This window comes from Marmota marmota, unplaced genomic scaffold, assembly GCF_001458135.2.
Source record: "Marmota marmota marmota unplaced genomic scaffold, marMar, whole genome shotgun sequence".
Lineage (NCBI taxonomy): Eukaryota > Metazoa > Chordata > Mammalia > Rodentia > Sciuridae > Marmota > Marmota marmota.
Window position 1 is genome coordinate 32,987,457 of NW_026000249.1, and position 6,266 is coordinate 32,993,722.

Consider the following 6,266-nt stretch of genomic DNA (forward strand, 5'->3'; position numbering starts at 1 on the left):
TCTCTCTTGCTCTTTATCTTTCTTACGTGCGCTCTCTGTCTCTCTCTTGCTCTTGCTCTCTCCCTGTTCATCTCTTTTCTCTCTCTCTCTTTCCTTCTTTCCTTTCTCTTTGTTGCACTGCTGCAATAAAGATCTTTTGGTTCCTCCGAGTGTTGTGGTCACTTTCCTTTCAGGTTTAGTCCCTGGTATGAAAAAAAGAATGATAGAGTTATTTTTGTAGATGAAGGGCAACAGCAGTGTAGAATCACCCAGGAATCAGAAAGAATCTTTAGAATTTACCTAATCTAATGGCTCCTCCAAAATGGGACTCTGCTGCAATTTAGAATCATAGAGTCACAGAATCTTAATAAGTTCAACGAATCTTATAGATTTTTCTTTTCTTTTGAGATCACGTGACACCTAGGTGGTATGAGTGTGAAAGATACAGGCTGGGTGAAAGAATTCCCCATGCAAAGACACTTCGCCGGGAGAATTCCAATTTTATTGCAAAAAGCAGTGTGCTTATATAGAACTAAGGGGGAGATGGTAGGGCTTAGATAAATGGCAGGCAACCCGTTTATTGGCAAGTTCTTTCAGATATCAGCTCCGGAGCCCAGGAATTAGTTCTAATTGGGGCTAAGGTTCCCCGCCAGCGAGATTTGAAATTGGCGCCGGCGGGAGAGTTCACACGGGCGGGAACTTTTCGCGCCACTGCAGAAAAGAAGAAGGTAGGAAGAAGAGGTGCTTAGGCGCCATGTTGGGGTTTTTTCTCTGGGGTATGGCTGCCGTTTATACTTTTCCCAACACTGGGGTCCACTGTACATATTGTAGCCCCCCTAATACTAAAATATACCCTACTGATTCAATTCTGTCATGAGTTGTTGGCTTGTAATAGCTTCCTTCCTTTAAGTAAGGAAGCCTTTGTCTTCTGGAGCCCCAAATTAAAATATAAATAAGTTTGGAAGATTTCCCAGCCTGAACTTACATCAGTTCTCAACTTCCTAGTTCATTGTTATATCCCCTTCCCCGTTGCCTAGTAGCTCATAGAGTATCTTCCATAAATATCTGACAAGTTAACTGAGATGCTGAGATTGTCAAGAACTAGATGAAAGATTATATAGGATAATGACTTTGTTCATGCTGCTATAAAGAAATACCTGAGACTAATTTATAGGAACAGAAATTTATTTTTCATAATTCTAGATACTAGAAAGTCCAAGATCAAGGCACTGCAGATTGTGTATGAGGACCAGTTCCTAATACATGGGCCTTCTTGCTGTGTCTTCACATGGTGGAAGGAGAAGGACAAAAGGATCTAGTTAGTTCTCTCCAGCCCTTTTATATGGAAGTAATCCTGTCCATGAGGGCAGAGCCCTTCTGGCTTAATCACCTCCTAAAAGCCTCATCTCTTAATACTACTGCATTGGTGATCAAGTTTCTACATGAATTTTGGATGGGAAATATGCATTCAAACCATAACAGGTCTCTCCATAAAGGAACAACAAAGAAGTGAAAGAAAAGGAGAGCCCAAAACAAACTTAGTCTTGGAACGTCATATGGGAGAAGTATACATGAAGGATAAGTCCTAGCTGATTCTGATGGTAATGGGAATCTTATTCTTTGCACTCCTCCCAATCCAGATAGCATCTGTGGTCCTAAGGGGGTAGTGTAGGAGTCAAGGAGGGGAGCTATCACCTTCTCAACCTTCACCAACTGTGAACCCCTCTCCAGCCATCCTCCTAAAATATATAGACTGGATAAATATGTGTTTGATATGCAAATGCAAATTTGAGTAAGTCCCAAACAGCATGACTCTCAGTGCAGGCCCCCAATCTCTGAATTCCAATCAGATGTAGCCCCTCTGCCCTTCCTTAATAGAAATGCTGGAGCTGCCACTGCTAGAGAAAATCTCATTTTGAAATGTGTGCCTGGGACAGACCCCAATCTATACCCACAAGCAATATCAGAAATCCATCCCCTTTGTATATAATCCATAAAAGAGAACCAAATGCTTTTGAAAGACGCCTGTACCACTTGAAGATGAATAGAGTAGTTCTTCAGTCAGAAGTGCCAGGAGAAATAGAAAGTGTCAATTTTCTAAAGAAAGGAAAGCTGGAAATAATTCTCTGTATGTCCATTGTTGGATCTTGATACCTAGACTCTAAAAACTTTAGAAAATGTTTGAAACAGTCAGGAGCTGCTTAGGGCTTCACTGGATTTATTCCCTCATGAAAATGTGCAGAAGTAGTCCAGCTAGAGCCTGCAAATTGAATCAAAGTGTTACAACAGAATGAAAGCAAATTTTATATTAGATTGTTTTTAAAAATTGGGCCCATGAAGAAATATTGGCAATTTAAAAATTAGTGGTCTACTTATGGTATTTTTGTTAAGTTATCCTCAGTAAAGGGTCCCTTTTTTTTCTATTTATTTGTTTGTTTATTTATTTATTTATTGTGGTGGTAGGGATCAAACCCAGGGCCTTGCACTTGCTAGGAAAGCACTCTCTCCCCAGGCCAAAAGCCCCTGTTCTTTACAATGCATATGAACTCCATCAATCATTAAACCTACTGATGGAATAAATAGCATAGCTGACTCCATCTCGGGAAATGCCCAGCAATTGGGTCCCAAGGCATCAAAACTTTTCTGGCTTTCTAGGGTGGCAGTAGACAATTGCAACCAAAAGAACACTGGGTAAGGTAGAATGTTAGTGTAGAATATTACAAAACTTCTCCAACACTCAACTCTAGAGTGATTACTTAGATATTCCCTGCACTGTGATCCCAAAGCCACGCTGACATCCAAGCTCCAACAGCTCTATTTGCTGCTTTACATCCTTCTGAAGCATCTATTCCCATCAAACACCCCACTAAAATACACACTCCCTGAAGGCATAGATTTGGGACAGGAATTGTTGTCCATTTTGTTCACTGCTGTGGCACCAGCACCTAGAATGGTGTATGGCACATTGTAGGTGTTTGATAAATATTTGTTGAAAGAATAAGATATATACTCCATGTTTGTATAAATATGTCAAAATTGATACTATCATGTATAACTAAACAGAACAAATAAAAACATAAAAAAGAGTGATTGATGTTCAAAGTATTTACCCTCTTATTGATGGGAAAGCCAATTTGTTTTTTGACTAATTTTATTTCTTTGAAGCAAAGAATGGTAATAATGAAGGATAGTGCACAACATAAAAACACCCATGATGAGCACTTTGTGTTCTCTTTCTTTTCACTATGTCAATTTTTATTTGTGAATATATTAGCATGTAGCCACCCGATAATTTCTGAATCATAGAATTTGTCCACCCAAGACCTTCCTTTCACATAATTTGGGCTCTTTTCCTGGTTTCTGTGCAGTAACCCAAGTGTTCCAATGATAGAGACAGGGAAGGGATTCTGACTAAAAGAACGCAAGATTCAGCTGACATTCCCCCAGTGGGCAGGAATACTCAAATTGTAGCACTGGGCACCCAGCTCAAAAGAAAACCTAACAGTACATCCCCCTCCCTCCCCTATGTGGAGGATACAAAGTAAACTATTTTAAGAACACTGGGTCAGGTAAAGGGAAGTACCCATCTCTGTTTCTCTTAACCTGCATCCTAGTGTAGGATGTTGCAGATGTGGTGTTGCAAGGCTCCTTTGAGATAGGGTAAGGGGTAGGGCTCATGATCTGGTAAAGTAGACCCTAGCAGCCCTGGGCAAAAGCAAAGTCTAATATGGCAGGGGGAATACTGGGAATTGAACTCAAGTGCACACAACCACTGAGCCACATTCCCAGCCCTATTTTGTATTTGATTTAGAGACAGGGTCTCACTGAGTTGCTTAGCACCTCACCATTGCTGAGGCTGGCTTTGAACTCAAGTTCCTCCTGCCTCACCCTCCTGAGCTGCTGGGATTACAGGACTGTGCCTCCATGCTCAGCAAAGTCTCATCTTTTTAAAGGCTCCAGATTCTTGAATCCACAGTGTCTGTGTTTACTAGCAGACTTATGTAAGACGTCCTCACTAATGCACTTGATTCAGTGGTTCTTAAGCTGAAATCACCTGGGAAGCTAGGCACAGTGGTGCAGGCCTGCGATCCCAGCAACTCCAGAGGCCAAGGCAAGAGGATCACATGCTCCATGCCAGCTTCAGCAACTAAGCAAGACTCTCAATCAAAATAATAATAATAATAATAATAATAATAATAATAATAATAATAATAATAAAATTAAAAGGGCCGAGGTTGTACTTCAGTGGTAAAGTACCCCTGGGTTCAATCCCCAGTACCCCCACCAAAAAAAGTTAATGCCAAGACTTAGGGCTTTCTCTATATAATTTGCAGGAATCAGTGAAAACTGAAAATGTAAGGCCTACTTGTTAAAAAATTACTAAGAATTTCAAGATGCTGGAACATTAAAAACAAACGCAGGGCCCCTGCTAAGTGCAACTGCCTAGGCTGCCCGCCCATGAAGCAGTCCTGCCCGCTCCCAGAAATTCAGATTTTATTGGTCTTTAGTGAGATCCTGGCATTGGAGTTATTTTAAAGCTCACTAAATATTTTTCGTATGCGGTTAGGATTAAAAGCCCTGATTCTAGCTCAGGGGAATATAAAATACAAAAGATTCTTACAATTACAATTGACACCTGCATACAAACTTATCTCTAATGCGATAACTCAAAACCCTCACTCTGAAACATTTTCAGCTTACCCAGGGTGAAATCATCATGACAACACTCTTTAGAAAATGTTTCAACCCATACATAAGTTATAAGCTGTAGTCATGAATCACCTTTTGATTCCCTTTTTAAAAAACAAAAAATGTCATGAAAATGGCATATTTTCTCATATAGAAAATTGATATAATTTGAAGTGTTATTATTCATCATCATTCACATAAAACTTGAAATAAAGCTAAATAAGAATATTGCTAAATGGAAATTTATTATCACATCAATAGAATTCACAATGACACTTTAAAAAATCAAACTAGTGTCAAACAGTTTTCCCTTCCATTCTCACTGGAGAATAAGTAGGAAGTATGCACTATTCTGAGAATTTCATCTAGAAGAAATGTCCCAGGAAAGGTCTATGGGGAGTTTCTGAGCCCTGTCCTACTACTGGAACCTCTTGGAGAATATTCATAGCCTTCTCCTATCCCGTGAATCCAAGATCCTCCTTAGAAGCGTACCTTGAAAAATATCTTCCCTACTGCCATGGATTATGAAGGTCATGGCTGTCCCTAGAAGACAATTCAAAGTTGAAGCCCTCTCCCATCCTGTTCTATGCTTCCTATACCCCTCATAGATGCTAAATTTCTTCCCAGATAAAAACTTGTGCTCCCAATGCAGCTCTAGAAACCACCCAATGCCACATCAGGGAAGGAAGGTTCACAACTTTTCTATGTTCACACTTGGTTCTGCTTGACTTAGATCCTCCATGAGACAATAGTTCTTTAAGGAATAGCATGTCAGATACAGGAAGGGTAGTGACCAACCTTCCCAGGTTACCCAGGACCATTCTGGATTTTAGCACTGAAAATTCAGCACCCTGGGATACTGTTGGTCACCTTAACCACAGGGTGTCATTCACAGTAATTTACAAAGCCTCCAGAAGTTCAAGATGGGCAGATTAAGAAAGTTTTGCTTGTTTGTTTTCCCCTAGGATTTTGTTTAACTGTGTGTTAACCAGTTGCAGATGTGCTTCTGGTAGGGCTTTGCAAGTGGCTGCTGCTGGCGCTCTGGCCGGATCCCCCAGACTCTCCTTTATGGGTTCTGTGGACCCATCCCCCAGCTCTGCATGCTTTGCTCCTAACACCTCACACCTGCAGCTTTCTTCAGAGTACTACCCTTGGGCTACTGGATTCACTTCACTGGACCTGCAAAGAACCTGGCAGCTTTATGTCCCTACCCACACCACCTTCCATCCTGGGCAGCTCATAAGCAATAACTAGCTGGTACAGAGTTATGAAAGTTCCCCCTCCCTTATCACAAGGGAAACAAACTCTGAGGTGCAATTTACATTTCCAAGGATAAAGAGGGGGAGGGGTGGGGGATCAGTTGGAAGCCAGGGAAATCACACCCTTGGCTTTTTCCCTTTCTGTGTCCTGCTTCCCCCGCTACTTTATTTTATTTTTTATTTTTTTAAAGAGAGAGGGAGAGAGAGAGAGAGAGAATTTTTAATATTTATTTTTTAGTTTTCTGCGGACACAACATCTGTGTTTGTATGTGGTGCTGAGGATCGAACCCAGGCCGCATGCATGCCTGGTGAGCGCGCTACCGCTACTGCTTGAGCCAC